Source organism: Ascaphus truei, chromosome 6 (genome assembly GCF_040206685.1).
Source record: "Ascaphus truei isolate aAscTru1 chromosome 6, aAscTru1.hap1, whole genome shotgun sequence".
In the NCBI taxonomy this organism is placed as follows: Eukaryota; Metazoa; Chordata; class Amphibia; order Anura; family Ascaphidae; genus Ascaphus; species Ascaphus truei.
The window spans coordinates 115881134-115901353 of NC_134488.1; positions in this window are offsets into that span (position 1 = coordinate 115881134).

The following is a 20220-nucleotide window of genomic DNA, read 5'->3' on the forward strand; positions in this document are numbered from 1 at the left end:
TAAGCCCTATTGGCTCCCTGGTGTCATGTGGGGTGCGCAGAGGCTAATGGGACTCGTAGTCCCTGCTTAGAGCCTTCCCTGGTAGGCTAGAGTTTCGCGGGCTCTCCTCGCGCTCGCCTTGCGCATGCACAACTCCCCTGCTGGCCACCGCACCAAGATCTGCACTGCGCATGCGCGAACAACAAGAAGATGGCGGTGCCCTCGTCGCCCTGCTTCGGGAGCGCCGGGAGCCCTGCAACGCGATCGCGGCCTTGGCAACCTGCCGCACGCGTCCCCGGCAACCCCCGAGCAGGATCCTGACCGCCCTCACTCTTGCGATCGGCTGGCGGGGCCGCCATTGGACTCAGCGAAACCCGCGATCGCCAACAAGGTGAGGGGGGTGCTGACAGGCAGGGGGGACCTGGCTACATATATAGTGGTGGGTACCCACAAATAAACTTACAGAGCTCTACACGCAAGTTAAATGTTATCAGAAAGTGTTTTCTTGTGGAGCAGCGGGACGGACGTTACAGGTCCTATCTGAACCTCTCACCAGGTGTTGGCTCAAGGACTGAGCTGGATGAGGGGCTCGGTGAGTAAAGACACTAACTGATCACAACCAACGCTGAGTTTGAATCCTGCTTCAATTCTTGGCATCAGCTCCTTGTGACCTTGGGCAAATCACTTTATCTCCCTGTGCCTCAGGCACCAAAAACATAGATTATAAGCTGTACGGGGCAGGGACTGTGTCTGTAACAATCCTATATACCCCACATTATACTGTAATTGTGAAGGAGAATACAACATTAATAATATATGTAACACATGTTCCCCCACCCTGTTGCTGTGTCTTTGGTGCTTTCATACCTGTGAGGGTCTAGGAGAGCTGAGTGGGCCGCGATGTTGTGGGGACCAGGACAGGCTTTTGATGATCATGATGGTTCCTCAGGGTGTCAGCACCTCCAGTTTCAGTGGGCTCCAGGGTATCCAGAGTCAGCCCCCACCAAAACACAGCTCTTTCCCCCCTTGCCCAAATGGACTGAACACTCAGGCTGGGGTATAGAAAAGCAAAGGAGTTTATTTGGCTGTTGCAGTCACTGCAGATGTTATACACAGCGGATGCATGATGGTCAGAGGATCCCAGGCCTCTGCATGGTGCTGGCTCTCTGTTAAATGAGGCCTACTGATCTTTCCTGGCCAGCCAGCCCATGAGGGACTGACTGTCCTGTCCCTCTCCCAGCCAGGAGGAGACCAGCCACCCACCTACACTCCCTAGGAGGGTTGAATCAGCACTACTTACAAATTTGCACTTCCTCCTTGAGGCATCAGAAAGGGAGGGCACAGGATCTGCAGCATGATAAGCTGCACACAGATTCCTATGTCACCACCACTTCAGTCACTCAGGGAGTCAGAATGAGGGGGGTCAAAAGCCCACAGGATTGCCTGTCACAGCCTGTTGCTACAAAGGACATATGTGACATGAGGCAGAAAGGCAATCTGGACCAGCCATGTTACATATATTTATTTCATATTGCACTTTTCTCCCAATGGGACTCACATCCCATTCAGAGAAAAGTGCTATATGCAATAAAGTCATTATTAATGTTGTATTCTCCTCTGTTCCATGATAAAAAACACTTTCTGATGACATTCAAATTGTGAGTAGAGTGATACAACTTAATTTTTGGGTACCCATAATTTTTCTGTTTTTGCTGTTGGCCTCATTATACCATTGGTGTTGAAAGGATCTATGCATATAGTGACCATTATATAATATTTATATGTAACCCTGTTTCCCTCCCCAATCGCAGATAGGGTCTATCCTGGGAAAAGCTATGCTGGTTACTTGAAGTAGCGTGGTGCATAGCTGCTGATAACAGTAGCTCTGAGTCTCCCGCATGATGTTGGGGGATAGCAACAGGACAGGCTTCTGGGGTATAACCTAACTCGTACTCACGGTGACAGCGCCTCCATCTCTTGAAGCCCCCAGGATAAGGGGAGAAATCCCTGCTTGAGAGTCTCTTTCTCCTTCTTTCCAATAGATTACAATCTCAGGACAGATGTATATTAACCAGGATTTCTTTATTCACTATGCACACAGTACAGCAGTCACTCGGCAGAACTAGGGCCTGCACCCGCAGGATGTCCCTGGACCTACACTCCCAGCCAGTGGGCACCAGGAGCAGTCCTAACTCTTCCCTTACTCTCTGATAGAGTAAGGGTAACAGTCTCCGACTGCTCCCCTAACTCTGAACACTGCTCTCGGGTAGACCAGCCTCTCTCACGGTAGAGGCAACTGAGTAAATTCAGGAAGTGCAGACCCTTAAGTAGAGATCCAGTAAGAACCAGCCCCTTAACCCTGATTGGACACCAGGCCCGATTACACTACCTTCTCTGTGACTCACTGGGCTGCAGAGAGGTGGGGAAAACCCATGATTACTCCTGGCAACCTGCCCTTACCAGGGATTACTGCCAGGAGGAGGGCAGACTGATAGCCCAAACCAGACGGGCTACATTTACATAGGCAAGATCGGCCAAGCACCAGCCTGGGGAAGGTGGTAACAATGAGGGTATATTTGTGGGTGGCATATCTCCGGGTATCGGAGTTCAGCGAGTAGCATAGTGATTAGGTAATTAGCTGTTAATGCCTCATTTGCATACACTTGCATGTTCAATTGTGGCCCTGCTGTTAAATGTAACACGTAATTAGACGATGCATACTAATTTGCATGAGAATTAGTGACGTTGGAGTTAAATATAGACCCCAATTATTATCACCGGCATAAAATTAGAGCCATCGCTGTTATTTAAGCGTTCAAACGTTTGGTAAATACAGCAGGAAAAATAAGTCGATACGGATGTGTAGTAAAGTTTTTTTACACTGTGCAGTAAATATTTCCTTTCTTGTTCAGCTCCAGCGGTACCGGAATGTTCTAGAGCGCTGACAGTGTGTGCCGCGCTGCACATAGCATTTTGCATGCACAGTGCACCCACGCCTCTTACAATCTGAGTTTGGTGCCTGAGGCACAGGGATGTAAAGGAACGTGATTAAAGTCAGAAGGAGCGGTTCACTGGTATTCAAACCTTGGTTCACCCACTTCAAAGACAATGGTACCACTGATACAACTAAGCTACTCTTTCAACCCAGATATTGTACTATTATTTTTAGGGCGTTTGGGGGTGTTTAAATGGCTGCCGTTTCCTGCCATGGGACATTTCTCTCTCTGTTGCTTCCATGGATTTAGAATTACTTCCAACTTTGTGTGACTCTGCCGTACCAGGTACCAAAGGCGTTGTAAAGGTTAAAGCTGCAGTCCGTGCTGATCCCCTGTTTTGGTGCACACTTTAGGACAGGCCAGCACAACATACGGCCCGCGGACCGCATGCGGCCCGCCAGGACACCCTGTGCGGCCCGCGACGGCTCCCTCCAACCCCCCCCTTCACCCCCCTTCCCTGGTAGGGAAGGAAGGAGCGCGCTCCAATAGGACCAGCAGTGTGTGACAGCGCACTCTCCCCCTCCCCTCTTCCGCTCTAGCAGTGTAGCGCGACCCAGAACTTCCGGGGTCTGCTGCTAGAACGCGCATCCCTCGCGCTTCACCCTGCCGCCATCTGTTGCCTCCGCCGCCGCCGCCATTAGGTAACATGGGGGGGGGGGGGGTAGTTCATCCATGAGGGGTTGGGGGGGCTGCTGAAATGGGCTGGGGGGCTGCTGAAATGGGCTGGGGGGCTGCTGAAATGGGTTGGGGGGCTGCTGAAATGGGCTGGGGGGCTGCTGAAATGGGTTGGGGGGCTGCTGAAATGGGCTGGGGGGCTGCTGAAATGGGCTGGGGGGCTGCTGAAATGTGCTGGGGGCTGCTGAAATGGGCTGGGGGGCTACTGAAATGGGCAGGAGACTGCTGAAATGGGTTGGGGGGCTGCTGAAATGGGCTGGGGGGCTGCTGAAATGGGTTGGGGGGCTGCTGAAATGGGCTGGGGGGCTGCTGAAATGGGCTGGGGGGCTGCTGAAATGGGCTGGGGGGCTACTGAAATGGGCAGGAGGCTGCTGAAATGGGTTGGGGGGCTGCTGAAATGGGTTGGGGGCTGCTGAAATGGGCAGGAGGCTGCTGAAATGGGTTGGGGGCTGCTGAAATGGGTTGGGGGCTGCTGAAATGGGAAGGGAACTGCTGAAATGGGTTGGGGGGAGAGATTTGAGGTGCAGGGGGTGGGAGAGAGATGTGAGGTGCAGGGGGGGGAGAGATGTGAGGTGCAGGGGGGGAGAGAGATGTGAGGTGCAGGGGGGGAGAGAGATGTGAGGTGCAGGGGGGAGAGAGATGTGAGGTGCAGGGGGGGAGAGAGATGTGAGGTGCAGGGGGGGAGAAATATGTGAGGTGCAGGGTGGAGAGAGATGTGAGGTGCAGGGGGGAGAGAGATGTGAGGTGCAGGGGGAGAGAGATGTGAGGTGCAGGGGGGGGAGAAAGAAGTGAGGTGCAGGGTGGGGAGAAAGAAGTGAGGTGCAGATGGGGAGAGAGATGTGAGGTGCAGGGGGGGAGAGAGATGTGAGGTGCAGGGGGGGAGAGAGATGTGAGGTGCAGGGGGGGAGAGAGATATGTGAGGTGCAGGGGTGGAGAGAGATATGTGAGGTGCAGGGGGGGCGAGAGATGTGAGGTGCAGGGGGGGAGAGAGATGTGAGGTGCAGGGGGGGAGAGATATGTGAGGTGCAGGGGGAGAGAGATGTGAGGTGCAGGGGGGGGAGAGAGATGTGAGGTGCAGGGGGAAGAGAGATGTGAGGTGCAGGGGGGAGAGAGATGTGAGGTGCAGGGGGAGAGAGATGTGAGGTGCAGGGGGGGAGATAGAAGTGAGGTGCAGGGGGGAGAGAGATGTGAGGTGCAGAGGGGAGAGAGATGTGAGGTGCAGAGGGGAGAGAGATGTGAGGTGCAGGGGGGAGAGAGATGTGAGGTGCAGGGGGGAGAGAGATGTGAGGTGCAGGGGGGGAGAGAGATGTGAGGTGCAGGGGGGGAGAGAGATGTGAGGTGCATGGGGGGAGAGAGATGTGAGGTGCAGGGGGAGAGAGATGTGAGGTGCAGGGGAGAGAGATGTGAGGTGCAGGGGGGAGATAGATGTGAGGTGCAGGGGGGGAGAGAGATGTGAGGTGCAGGGGGGAGAGAGATGTGAGGTGTAGGGGGGGAGAGAGATGTGAGGTGCAGGGGGGGAGAGAGATGTGAGGTGCAGGGGGAGAGAGATGTAAGGTGCAGGGGGGGAGAGAGATGTGAGGTGCAGGGGGAGAGAGATGTGATGTGCAGGGGGGGAGAGAGATGTGAGGTGCAGGGGGGGAGAGAGATGTGAAGTGCAGGGGGGGAGAGAGATGTGAGGTGCAGGGGGGAGAGAGATGTAAAGGTTAAAGCTGCAGTCCGTGCTGATCCCCTGTTTTGGTGCACACTTTAGGACAGGCCAGCACAACATAAAGCCCGCGGGCCGCATGCGGCCCACCAGGACACCCTGTGCGGCCCGCGACGGCTCCCTCCAACCCCCCCCTTCACCCCCCTTCCCTGGTAGGGAAGGAAGGAGCGCGCTCCAATAGGACCAGCAGTGTGTGACAGCGCACTCTCCCCCCCCCCCTCTCCCACTCTAGCAGTGTAGCGCGACCCAGAACTTCCGGGGTCTGCTGCTAGAACGCGCATCCCTCGCGCTTCTCCCTGCCGCCATCTGTTGCCTCCGCCGCCGCCGCCATTAGGTAACATGGGGGGGGGGTAGTTCATCCATGAGGGGTTGGGGGGGCTGCTGAAATGGGCTGGGGGGCTGCTGAAATGGGCTGGGGGGCTGCTGAAATGGGTTGGGGGGCTGCTGAAATGGGTTGGGGGGCTGCTGAAATGGGCTGGGGGGCTGCTGAAATGGGTTGGGGGGCTGCTGAAATGGGCTGGGGGCTGCTAAAATGGGCTCGGGTGCTATTGAAATGGGCAGGAGGCTGCTGAAATGGGTTGGGGGGCTGCTGAAATGGGTTGGGGGCTGCTGAAATGGGCAGGGAACTGCTGAAATGGGTTGGGGGGAGAGATTTGAGGTGCAGGGGGTGGGAGAGAGATGTGAGGTGCAGGGGGGGGGGAGAGATGTGAGGTGCAGGGGGGGAGAGAGATGTGAGGTGCAGGGGGGGAGAGAGATGTGAGGTGCAGGGGGGAGAGAGATGTGAGGTGCAGGGGGGGAGAGAGATGTGAGGTGCAGGGGGGGAGAGAGATGTGAGGTGCAGGGGGGGAGAGAGATGTGAGGTGCAGGGGGGAGAGAGATGTGAGGTGCAGGGGGGGAGAAAGAAGTGAGGTGCAGGGTGGGGAGAAAGAAGTGAGGTGCAGGTGGGGAGAGAGATGTGAGGTGCAGGGGGGGAGAGAGATGTGAGGTGCAGGGGGGGAGAGAGATGTGAGGTGCAGGGGGGAGAGAGATGTGAGGTGCAGGGGGGAGAGAGATGTGAGGTGCAGGGGGGAGAGAGATGTGAGGTGCAGGGGGGGGAGAGAGATGTGAGGTGCAGGGGGGAGAGAGATGTGAGGTGCAGGGGGGGAGAGAGATGTGAGGTGCAGGGGGAGAGAGATGTGAGGTGCAGGGGGGGGAGAAAGAAGTGAGGTGCAGGGTGGGGAGAAAGAAGTGAGGTGCAGGTGGGGAGAGAGATGTGAGGTGCAGGGGGGAGAGAGATGTGATGTGCATGGGGGGAGAGAGATGTGAGGTGCAGGGGGGGAGAGAGATGTGAGGTGCAGGGGGGGAGAGAGATGTGAGGTGCAGGGGGGAGAGAGATATGTGAGGTGCAGGGGGGGAGAGAGATATGTGAGGTGCAGGGGGGGCGAGAGATGTGAGGTGCAGGGGGGGAGAGATATGTGAGGTGCAGGGGGGAGAGAGATGTGAGGTGCAGGGGGGGAGAGAGATGTGAGGTGCAGGGGGAAGGGAGATGTGAGGTGCAGGGGGGAGAGAGATGTGAGGTGCAGGGGGGGAGAGAGATGTGAGGTGCAGGGGGGGAGGGAGATGTGAGGTGCAGGGGGGGAGGGAGATGTGAGGTGCAGGGGGGAGAGAGATGTGAGGTACAGGGGGGAGAGAGATGTGAGGTGGAGGGGGGAGAGAGATGTGAGGTGCAGGGGGGGAGAGAGATGTGAGGTGCAGGGGGGGAGAGAGATGTGAGGTGCATGGGGGGAGAGAGATGTGAGGTGCAGGGGGAGAGAGATGTGAGGTGCAGGGGGAGATAGATGTGAGGTGCAGGGTGGGAGAGAGATGTGAGGTGCAGGGGGGAGAGAGATGTGAGGTGTAGGGGGGAGAGAGATGTGAGGTGCAGGGGGGGAGAGAGATGTGAGGTGCAGGGGGAGAGAGATGTGAGGTGCAGGGGGGGAGAGAGATGTGAGGTGCAGGGGGGGAGAGAGATGTGATGTGCAGGGGGGGAGAGAGATGTGATGTGCAGGGGGGGAGAGAGATGTGAGGTGCAGGGGGGGAGAGAGATGTGAAGTGCAGGGGGGAGAGAGATGTGAGGTGCAGGGGGGAGAGAGATGTGAGGTGCAGGGGGGAGAGAGATGTGAGGTGCAGGGGGGGAGAGAGATGTGAGGTGCAGGGGGGGAGAGAGATGTGAGGTGCAGGGGGGAGGGAGATGTGAGGTGCAGGGGGGGAGAGAGAAGTGAGGTGCAGGGGGGGAGAGAGATGTGATTTGCAGGGGGGAGAGAGATGTGAGGTGCAGGGGGGAGAGAGATGTGAGGTGCAGGGGGGGAGAGAGATGTGAGGTGCAGGGGGGAGAGAGATGTGAGGTGCAGGGGGGAAGGAGATGTGAGGTGCAGGGGAGGGAGAGAGAAGTGAGGTGCAGGGGGGGAGAGAGAAGTGAGGTGCAGGGGGGGAGAGAGATATGAGGTGCAGGGGGAGAGAGAGATGTGAGGTGCAGGGGGAGAGAGATGTGAGGTGCAGGGGGGGGGAGAGAGATGTGAGGTGCAGGGGGGGGGGAGAGAGATGTGATTTGCAGGGGGGAGAGAGATGTGAGGTGCAGGGGGGAGAGAGATGTGAGGTGCAGGGGGGGAGAGAGATGTGAGGTGCAGGGGGGAGGGAGATGTGAGGTGCAGGGGGGAGAGAGAAGTGAGGTGCAGGGGGGGAGAGAGATGTGATTTGCAGGGGGGAGAGAGATGTGAGGTGCAGGGGGGAGAGAGATGTGAGGTGCAGGGGGGGAGAGAGATGTGAGGTGCAGGGGGTGAGAGAGATGTGAGGTGCAGGGGGGAAGAAGATGTGAGGTGCAGGGGGGGAGAGAAGTGAGGTGCAGGGGGGAGAGAGAAGTGAGGTGCAGGGGGGGAGAGAGATATGAGGTGCAGGGGGAGAGAGAGATGTGAGGTGCAGGGGGAGAGAGATGTGAGGTGCAGGGGGGAGAGAGATGTGAGGTGCAGGGGGGGAGAGAGATGTGAGGTGCAGGGGAGGAGAGAGATGTGAGGTGCAGGGGGGAGAGAGAAGTGAGGTGCAGGGGGGAGAGATATGTGAGGTGCAGGGGGGAGAGAGATGTGAGGTGCAGGGGGAGAGAGATGTGAGGTGCAGGGGGGGAGAGAGATGTGAGGTGCAGGGGGAGAGAGATGTGAGGTGCAGGGGGGGAGAGAGATGTGAGGTGCAGGGGGGGAGAGAGATGTGAGGTGCAGGGGGGGAGAGAGATGTGAGGTGCAGGGGGGGAGAGAGATGTGAGGTGCATGGGGGAGAGAGATGTGAGGTGCAGGGGGGAGAGAGATGTGAGGTGCAGGGGGGAGAGAGATGTGAGGTGCAGGGGGGAGAGAGATGTGAGGTGCAGGGGGGGAGAGCGATGTGAGGTGCAGGGGGGTGGGATGTGTGTGGTGTGCAGGGGAGTATTATGTGTATGGGTGGAGGGGAGAGATGGGGGTATGAGAGATTGATGGGGAGTCTTGCAAAGGTTGATTATGAGGGTTTTTGGGGGAGATATGAGGATGATGATGAAGGGTGCTGGGGTAGATATATGATGATGATGATGATGATGATGATGATGATGATGATGATGATGATGATGATGATGATGATGACGATGATGATGATGATGATGATGATGATTTTACCCGTGCGGCCTCAAACTTTTTTCCTTGGAGCAGTTCGGCCCTTCTCACTGTACAAGTTGTGAAGGCCTGCTTTAGGAGATCTCTTCTTGCCATTTCCAATGCTGTTTTTAATTTTAAGATCTGATGCTCCGTTCAGGATATATAATTGTTAGAAATATTAAAGTGCCTGGAAGGTTACAATGCAGCGCTGCCCCGGACAGAGCCTGGTGCCAACTGAATGGGAACCGCACAGGCTTAAGAAAAACATGATTTTTAATACTAATTTATATTCTTTTAACTAAAAAAGCAGGATGTGCTCAATTGGAGAGATACTAACACTGTATGAGTTCAACTCCTACAGCAGGAGTGGGCACCTACAGCCCTTAGTGGCCACCAACAGGTTAGGGTTGAGTCTTCGACTGAACCATTGATTGAGCCACCTATGCTGAAGCAGGGATATCCTGAAAACCTGACCTGTTGATGGCCCTTGAGGACTTGAGTAGCCCACCCCTATCTTACAGGCTTCTGCGGTGGTGAGGGGGTGGGGGGTGGGGAGAGAGGGATTGCTGCTTTTAACCATTGGCTGCCAGAGGGGCCAATAACACTGATTTGCAGTGAAGGGGTTAATAACAAGAAGGCAATCTCTGGAGGGATTGCACCTGGAAAATAGGGTTGTAAACCTGTTGGTGCTGCAGTGGTCTTTGGAAGTAACAAGGTTAAACTCTTACGGCCCAGATTCACAACCGGGTGCTCAGCTTCAGCACGCGTCGACTCCCATGCACATGGATGGGAGTGAAAGCTTAGCACCGTTTTGTGGATCTGGGCTCATGTGCCTTAAAACAGATTGCACCATCCTTATGGCGACCATATTTGTCCCGTGAAAAAACGGGACAAATTTCATGCATGCACGAACGGCGACCGTGCATGCGCAGCTGGCGCCGATAAAAACCCAGATAGTGACCAAAAAAGTCAGGACAAAGGCCTAAAAACCGGGACGGTCCCGGCTAAACCAGGACATCTGGTCACCCTAGCCATCCTATCTCTTTTGTCTTCCACTGTTACATAGCCTGTGAGCAGCAGACACAGTTACCATGGAAACAGGTGCCTGGCACACCCCTCACTTCAAAAAACAGCAGGCGATAAACACAGTTACTGATGGGCGAGAGGAGGCTGAGCAACCCCTGCAGAGTACTGCTCAACTTACTAAGGCTGCGGCCAGGCAGGGAACGGGCGCGCTGGCACTCATGCGCTGCGCCCTGCTCGGTCGGGCAATTCGTAGCCGGCTAGGCGTGCACTCGCCTGGGGGCGTGGCCACGACGTCACGGAGCTGGTTCGCCCTCATTGGGCAAACCGCTCACGTGACGCGCTTGCGAGCAGCGAAATCAAATTTGCTTGCTCTAAGCGCGAGCGGGCGCAGACGCTCGCTCACGCTGGCCACACACATTGCCGCAATGTGTTTCATCGCGGCCAGCGTGAGCGTGAGCGCCCGCTCAGCGACACCCTGGCCGAGGCCTAAGTATCTGCCAGAGACATCTGCAGAACATTGCTCCAGAACCCCTATCTGCAGTTAGTCATTTAGGGCTGAACTCCAGTCCTCAACCCCCCCCCCCCACCCACCCAACAGGTCAGGTTTTCAGACTATCCCAGCTTCAGCACAGGTGGGTCAATTGAGCCACCTGTGCTGAAGCAGGGCCTGATTGAGCCACCTGTGCTGAAGCTGGGATATCCTGAAAACCTGACCTGTTTGGGGGAGGGGGATTCTTGAGGACTGGAGTTCAGCACCCCTGGTCTAGGTGCAATAACAAGACTGCACTTTCATATAAGTGCAAAAAGTTCAAATAAATATTTGTACTCGATTGTTACTTTGTCTTAGACAGACCATTGTGAAATCCTCAGGAGTTTGTCAGTGAAGGCTAAAACAATAATATAAGGAGCCTCATTAAATATGGCAACCAATGTGAAATTCACCTTTATCAGTACTGTCATGGAACAGAAATACCCATTTCTGTTCTTCTCTGTTTCACCCCCCCCCCCCCCCCCCTTTCCTTGGCAGTGCTGCCTGCTAGCTGTATTTGGATGTTACTTTCCTTGCAGTTTCACTCCCAGTGCAGATGGAATGGATACATTATGTTGCCTTTTTTCCTTCCAGTCTGTCACACCCCTGGTTGCCCTGGCAACATCTCCAGTCCTCCAAGTTAATGGGCTTTCCCATTCCCTCCTGTCCCTGCTGACAGTTAGTATGTGTCACCTTATATATATGCAAAGGAAAAATAAATATAGTGTAGTATGTCTAAACAGGTATAGCGATCAACACAGGAATCATGAATGGGAACTCACATTCTGCCAGTTGTAATACAGCATTTGAAACAGCAATAGATGCAGTGGATGGATTCAGCACTGTGCAGGGGGGTCTGGCTTGTGGACACTCCCTGATGTCAGCAGGACAACCATGAGCAACATGTGCTTAGACACATAAAAATCGATGCGCAGCATTGGTGTGTGTCATCCCCCTCACTCCCGAAGTTGCGTCGCGTCACTTCCGGTCCGGCCGTCGCGTCACTTCCGGTTTCGTCGGCGATCGGACTCCTGACGAAGCTGCCACGCCAGCGAAACGCGTTGAGTGAACCTTGCAGCAGTCCAGACGTGTGCCCAGCATACCCCAGAACCCGTTTTGACCCATTCTGCGATCGCCGACGAAACCGGAAGTGACGCGACAGCCGGACCGGAAGTGACGCGACGCAACTTCGGGAGTGAGGGGGATGACACACACCAATGCTGCGCATCGATTTTTATGTGTCTAAGCACATGTTGCTCATGGTTGTCCTGCTGACATCAGGGAGTGTCCACAAGCCAGACCCCCCTGCACAGTGCTGAATCCATCCACTGCATCTATTGCTGTTTCAAATGCTGTATTACAACTGGCAGAATGTGAGTTCCCATTCATGATTCCTGTGTTGATTGCTGTACCTGTTTAGACATACCACACTATATTTATTTTCCTTTGCATATATATAAGGTGACACCTGCGCTTCCCACAAGCTTCTCTTCAACATTCAAGAAAGGAGAAAACTGGAACTTCTCCAAAGAGGGTTGAGCAGCAAAGTTTGCCATTATTATCATATTTGAGCACACTTATATATATCACATATCTTTATTAATTGATTTATTTATTTATTTTCACCTTCATTAGTAGCGCCTCACAATTTCTGTTTTGCACTTGACAGTTAGTATGGCCTGACCCCTATCCCTGTGTCACAAGCAGTACCCACTGTCTTTACTTCCTGACATTGGCAGAGTGAGTACATTCATGTTACACGCCTATGGCAAGGCCAATTCTTTTCACCTGCCCTTACTACAAAGCACCCACAGAGATACACCTTTCCAACACAAACATCTTATCCACAAGTGCCTGTTTTTATTACTGCCTTCCTAAATAAAGTGAAGAAAATATACAGGACTTGTTGTGCTTTGGAAAGAGGGCTGAGTTTAAGCTAGCTGGGTTCATTCATACCCCAGACATTTATTTATTTATTTTATTTATAAAATATTTTACCAGGAAGTAATACATTGAGAGTTACCTCTCGTTTTCAAGTATGTCCTGGGCACAGAGTAAAACAAATAATACATGGTTACAATACAGTTACATAAATGAACAGGGTATACATTATTTACAAGACATTGCGTGCATAGTTAAAGAAAATATATATTATGGGCGTATGAAACAGTTACAGACCAGGTTAAAATGTGAGACAAAATGTAAAAAAGAGATGGGAGGTGGAGCGCAGAGAAAGAAAATACCAGGGTGAGATAGGGTCAATTTATTGTAACAACAGAAGCACAGAATTACTTACAATTAGTAAAACAGCAGCATGTAGATACGCTGTTTTACTAATTGTAAGTAATTCTGTGCTTCTGTTGTTACAATAAATTGACCCTATCTCACCCTGGTATTTTCTTTCTCTGCGCTCCACCTCCCATCTCTTTTTTACATTTTGGACTGTTATCTGGCCGGCTGATCACCGGAGGGAGAGGGAGCAGCGGGAGAGGAGACCTTCCAGAGGAATCTCCCTGAAGATCCCAGACGAGCGCGATTTCCATCTTCAAGAACTGTAAAATGTGAGACAGCCTTAGATTTGAAAGAACTTAAACTGGTGGTGGATGTGAGAGTCTCTGGTAGGTTGTTCCAGTTTTGGGGTGCACGGTAAGAGAAGGAGGAACGGCCGGATACTTTGTTGAGCCTGGATCCAGAATAAGTACATCATGTGATTCGCTGCAGCAATATATATATTTTTAAAGACAAACACATACAATTCCGTGCTCAACTTAAAGTGCCAGATAGAATGCTAAGAAAAATAGAATGATAAGATAAAAGTGTCATCCCCTGACGAAGCGTTTGGACAAGCGAAACGCGTAGGGTTCGCTAGGTGGTGCTGTTTCTAAATCAGAGGAGGTGCGAGGAGACGCGAGTCTTTTGCAAGCTGTCATGCGTCACGTCACACACGCAGACGATAAGAGTCCAGAAGAGAAAGGAGGAATACATGCGGACGCCAGCGCCTGAAGCTCCGCTGTGTGCCGGCCACTGCAGCCCTCCATAGGCGGTATACTCCCCGGAAACGTCTGACTCACCTATACACAATATCGGTGGTGACTATATAGACTCTTCTCCTGTCTGTCCCTCTCTGATGCTGCAATAATATTGTAAGTGAGAATTGGGCCTACTGTGGCTCACAATATATTTTTGCATTTTTCACGCTTGTCTTTTTTTCTTGTCTATCACATATATATATATTTTTTTTTAAGTTGCCAACATGCGCCTAATACTTGCCATTACCATAAATGACGAGAGGCTTGTGTGTTTTTTTTTTTTTTTAAAGGCTTAAACAAGCGATTAAACAAGATAAGGTTAAACCAGTGGTAAACGCGGCAGAAATGACGGGTGAGAGCTTTCACTGTGTTCCGAGTAACATGAAATCTTGACAGAGGAAATTCGACTTCGGAATACTGTGACACATGCCCCGGGGTCTGTTATCGCATTAGCAGAACGAATGTCTAACCTGTTACATTCGTTTTTTTGCCTTCGACAATTTCGGATTCAATTTCATTTCGGGACAGAAGAATGTATTGTATTCCCGGATTGATATAGCTGTGTAGTCAGTGCTTGGTGTCGTAACCCCACGCCTGCAAAGGAATGTGCCGCCCGACCTCTCTAGCCGTGAAAGGGTTAAACCAACAATGTTCTCTCCACGCAACATGTTATTTTAATTCGTTTACCCCAGGGTGGCCTAAGCTCTGCCCTCACCAACAGGTCAAGTTGTCAAGATCTCTGTAATAAAACATGTAATGAACTAATTAACATAGCCTAATTATCACTTAGGCCAGGGGGTGCTCAACTCCAGCCCTAAAGGGCCACCAACAGGTCAGGTGTTAGGGAAATCCCTGCTTCAGCACAGGTGGCTCAGTCAGTGGCTCAGCCGAAGAGGAAGCCACTGATGGAGCCAGCTGTGCTGAAGCTGGGATATCCTTAAAACCTGACCTGTTGGGGGGGGGTCTTGAGGACTGAAGTTGAGCCCCCCCGACTTAGGCAGCTTGTAGTCTGTTGGTAACCCTTGAGATTTGAGCATGGACCCACCTCGCCACTGTATAAAGGGGAGGGATCACCTATTTTGCATTTAGGGCAACAGTCTTGCATTTAGGGCTGTAGTTCTTGCCCCAACTCAAGCTGACCTTGACAGCAACATGTCCTGAATCTGGGGTCCCTGACACAGAGACTTGGGGTATCATGCAGTAAGCAGCGAAAAAACGCATTCGCTATTTTAGGAATTCGCCATGTTTTTGGCGAGTTAAACTGTCTGTATGCTGTAAGGGGCGAATCCCTGGCGAATGAATGCGCCACCACCATTTGATGAAATGGCGTGTAACCGGTGGCGGGACGGCTGCCTGGCGAGAAACTGCCGAGAAGCCGTCCCCTGCCGAGTTGTGTTTGCAGCAGAGAGAGAGATCCGCTGCTCTCTCGGCGCAAACATCAGCATAATTAAAATTATTTTTAAAACAACTTTTATTCATAGTGTACATGTGCAGGGGGTCTCCGGAGCTGAACCGCATTGGTTTCAGGTCGGGGGACCCCCTGCTCCCCGAGATACAGCCCCCTTTAGGAGGTGCCGGTATCCCTCTGCATTTAAAGGTCCCGATCACGTGACCGCGGCATGTAAACAAAGCAGAGGGATACCGGCACCCCCTAAAGTGGCCTGTATCTCGGGGAGCAGGGGGTCCCCGGACCTAAAACAAAAACGTTTCTGCTCCGGAGACCCTCTGCACATCTACACTATGAATAAAACACACATATCAATAAAGACTCGTTCCTTACCTCACAGGGTATCTGCTACGGTAGCGAAGCAGCATGAATATTTATTTAATAATACTGTACAGTGAGCAGGGGGTCCCCCGAGCTGAACCGCATCACTTTGTGGACCAGGGACCCCCTGCTTCCCGAGTAACAGGCCCCGGTATGTGTGATCGGATGGGCAGTGTCGCCGCCATGTTTATAGCGTCCAATACGCTACGTGTCCGCAACAAACATGGCGTCCACACTGTAACCGATGCCCCAAACCGGGGCCTGTAACTCGGGAAGCAGGGGGTCTCTGAGCCACAAATAAATGCGGTTAAGCTCAGGGGGCCCCCTGCTCCCGCACAATATTATTAAAATACATTAATGCTGCTTCATTATCATAGCGGATAGCCGCTAAGGTAATGAAGGGGTTAACGCATAATAGCATGTTTATTGGGGACAAATGCCCCCAATAAACATAGCAGTAATACACAACATACAATACAGTAATGGGCAACATTACTATTATCCACAAATGGATAATAGTGCAGTTGTCCATTTAAAATACATACACAACAATAAAGACATTAAATACATATAGCACTCACCCATGTGCGGCTGCCACGATGAAGGCCATCCTCATCTTCATCCTGCCCATGCCCCATCCACTTCTGCAAAACAGACACAAGAATTAAAACATCCAATGTAATGTCCCCTAACCCCTTAATCACCATAGCGGTTATTAACCTCTATAGTCATTAGGGGGTTAACCCACCATCACCCACATACCCTCCCCCACTAACCCCCCCAACCCTGAGGCCTAACCACCCTCACCCACTACCCACAGGGGAGTCCTACCAAATACCCTTGGGGCCAATACCCCCTCCCCCAGCACATACAGTACAATAATGTGCCAAATAACTATTATCCACATAGGGATAATACATTATTTGGCCATTATTAAACACATTAAATACCGTAATAAAGTAAAAAAAATTCTACTAACCTCATCAATAAGAAGGCTCCGTCGCCAGCATCATCCTTGGGGTCCGTTGCCAAAATAATAAATAGCCAATACATCTCAATGACATTAACATACCAAGGAACCCCTTAATCACCTTTTCGGGTACTAACCTCAAAGGTAATTAAGGGGTGAAGCCATCCTGCAATGGCAACACCACTTATGCATAACATCCTCAATGAATTAAAAACCAATTTCCTACACAAATCTCAAGTAATCATTCAATCTGAAGCCTCAAATGCCACTTAAAACATTGCTTTTACAGTGTATACATGTAGCATAACATGTAAACTACATGTACACGCTGCAAATCAATGTTAACAATACAGTAATCCAACTCAAATAGCCTGACATCACAAGAAGTATATTATGTCAGCAAATAAAGTCACCATCAATGAATTAACAGACATGAATTACATCCCTAAACAATTAAAATACCATCCATACCAATTACACAATTAACTATAGCTATCGTAACAGAGAACAAGTTCAAAACATACAAAAAAGGACACCAACAATTACAATATACTATAGCAAGCCTCTCCATAACCTACAGTACAGCATAAAGCCCAAAACTTACATCTCTCTAATAATAAAATACATTTAACACACATCTATGCATAGCAGCATAGCCACAATCATTTACAATACAGAAAATCAAGCTTTAACAACACTATCATTTCTTACCCTGTATGTATATATCTCTCTAGACATACATACATACATACATACATACAGTGGCAAGAAATGATATGCATAAAAAAAAATGAAGACATGAAAAAGCAAAAAAAAACACAGTTACATTAAATACATTTCTTTATTTAACTTACCATTACTTGCCCCCACCGACTCCCGTTGATCAGCTTACTCACGAACCAATCCACGAACAGGAACCCATAAAATAAAAAACCATAAAATAATAAACATTAAAATAATAAAATACGACAATCCAGGGGTCTTCTAGTTGTAATCCATCTTCATCTGTATTCTTCTACCTTCTTCCGGGGTCTTCTTGCCGTCCGGTGCCACGCCCTGGTCTTCTTTCTTCAGAGGAGGTCCTTCCTCCTCGGCGTCTGGCTTCAAAATGAGATGACATAGGCTTTTAAAGGCCTATGACGTCACATTTTCGTCATATGGTTCCCACGGCCCTGATTGGGCCGTGAAAACCATGTGTTTTGGCCGATGTAAAAAAAAATGATGACGTCACTTAAAGGCAATGACAGCACAGACAATCAGAATGGCTTTGCTGCAATTGCCTTTAAGAAAACGTCATGAAAAGACACATGGCCGGACTCACATGGTACGGCAGCCAATCAGAGCGTGGGAAGTCTATCCCTACTCTGATTGGTTCAAGTACCATGTGACAGAGGCTTTCAATGACGTCACATCCTTTCTCCCCCAAGCCTCTGTCACATGGTACTTAAACCAATCAGAGTAAGGATAGACTTCCCACGCTCTGATTGGCTGCCGTACCATGTGAGTCCGGCCATCTGTCTTTTCATGACGTCATCTTAAAGGCAATTGCAGCAAAGCCATTCTGATTGGCTGTGCTGTCATTGCCTTTAAGTGACGTCATCATTTTTTTTTACATCGGCCAAAACACATGGTTTTCACGGCCCAATCAGGGCCGTGGGAACCATATGACGAAAATGTGACGTCATAGGCATTTAAAAGCCTATGTCGTCTCATTTTGAAGCCAGACGCCGAGGAGGAAGGACCTCCTCTGAAGAAAGAAGACCAGGGCGTGGCACCGGACGGCAAGAAGACCCCGGAAGAAGGTAGAAGAATACAGATGAAGATGGATTACAACTAGAAGACCCAATATAGTATGTGTGCAGCGCACAGCCAAGAAGGGGATGAGGAGCAGGTCTGGCAAAAAATCTTTATTTTGAGTCCATAAAAACGGGGGTTATAACCCCCGTTTTTATGGACTCAAAATAAAGATTTTTTGCCAGACCTGCTCCTCATCCCCTTCTTGGCTGTGCGCTGCACACATACTATATTGGATCTTCCTCACCAGGATACAGCTGCACGCCGATGGAGATAGCTACTGGAGGCTTTATTTTGTGAGTACTTTACCCGAGGCCAGCCCAATGAGGTAAAGGAGGGTGTTTTCATGCACCTACCCCTACCTTCAGGGTAACTGGAGCCCCATTATAGGTTGTTGTACTACTTATAGTTACTCAATATTCCTCAGTTAGCTTTTATTCTCCCTTTATTAGTATATAGGTCCGTGTACTCTGAGCACCATATTGTCACCACTATACAACTAGAAGACCCCTGGATTGTCGTGTTTTATTATTTTAATGTTTATTATTTTATGGTTTTATATTTTATGGGTTCCTGTTCGTGGATTGGTTCGTGAGTAAGCTGATCAACGGGAGTCGGTGGGGGCAAGTAATGGTAAGTTAAATAAAGAAATGTATTTAATGTAACTGTGTTTTTTTTTGCTTTTTCATGTCTTCATTTTTTTTTATGCATATCATTTCTTGCCACTGTATGTATGTATGTATGTATGTCTAGAGAGATATATACATACAGGGTAAGAAATGATAGTGTTGTTAAAGCTTGATTTTCTGTATTGTAAATGATTGTGGCTATGCTGCTATGCATAGATGTGTGTTAAATGTATTTTATTATTAGAGAGATGTAAGTTTTGGGCTTTATGCTGTACTGTAGGTTATGGAGAGGCTTGCTATAGTATATTGTAATTGTTGGTGTCCTTTTTTGTATGTTTTGAACTTGTTCTCTGTTACGATAGCTATAGTTAATTGTGTAATTGGTATGGATGGTATTTTAATTGTTTAGGGATGTAATTCATGTCTGTTAATTCATTGATGGTGACTTTATTTGCTGACATAATATACTTCTTGTGATGTCAGGCTATTTGAGTTGGATTACTGTATTGTTAACATTGATTTGCAGCGTGTACATGTAGTTTACATGTTATGCTACATGTATACACTGTAAAAGCAATGTTTTAAGTGGCATTTGAGGCTTCAGATTGAATGATTACTTGAGATTTGTGTAGGAAATTGGTTTTTAATTCATTGAGGATGTTATGCATAAGTGGTGTTGCCATTGCAGGATGGCTTCACCCCTTAATTACCTTTGAGGTTAGTACCCGAAAAGGTGATTAAGGGGTTCCTTGGTATGTTAATGTCATTGAGATGTATTGGCTATTTATTATTTTGGCAACGGACCCCAAGGATGATGCTGGCGACGGAGCCTTCTTATTGATGAGGTTAGTAGAATTTTTTTTTTACTTTATTACGGTATTTAATGTGTTTAATAATGGCCAAATAATGTATTATCCCTAGGTGGATAATAGTTATTTGGCACATTATTGTACTGTATGTGCTGGGGGAGGGGGTATTGGCCCCAAGGGTATTTGGTAGGACTCCCCTGTGGGTAGTGGGTGAGGGTGGTTAGGCCTCAGGGTTGGGGGGGTTAGTGGGGGAGGGTATGTGGGTGATAGTGGGTTAACCCCTTAATGACTGTGGCGGTTAATAACCGCTATGGTGATTAAGGGGTTAGGGGACATTGCATTGGATGTTTTAATTCTTGTGTCTGTTTTGCAGAAGCGGATGGGGCATGGGCAGGATGAAGATGAGGATGGCCTTCATCGTGGCAGCCGCACATGGGTGAGTGCTATATGTATTTAATGTCTTTATTGTTGAGTATGTATTTTAAATGGACAACTGCACTATTATCCATTTGTTGAAAATAGTAATGTTGCCCATTACTGTATTGTATGTTAGGGGGGTATAGGTGTTGTTGGGGTCATGTGTATATATATATATATATATATATATATTAGTATGCAAGAGAAAAAGAGAGGACCCCGCATCCACAAGACATGTAAACACAACTAAATACCGACACTG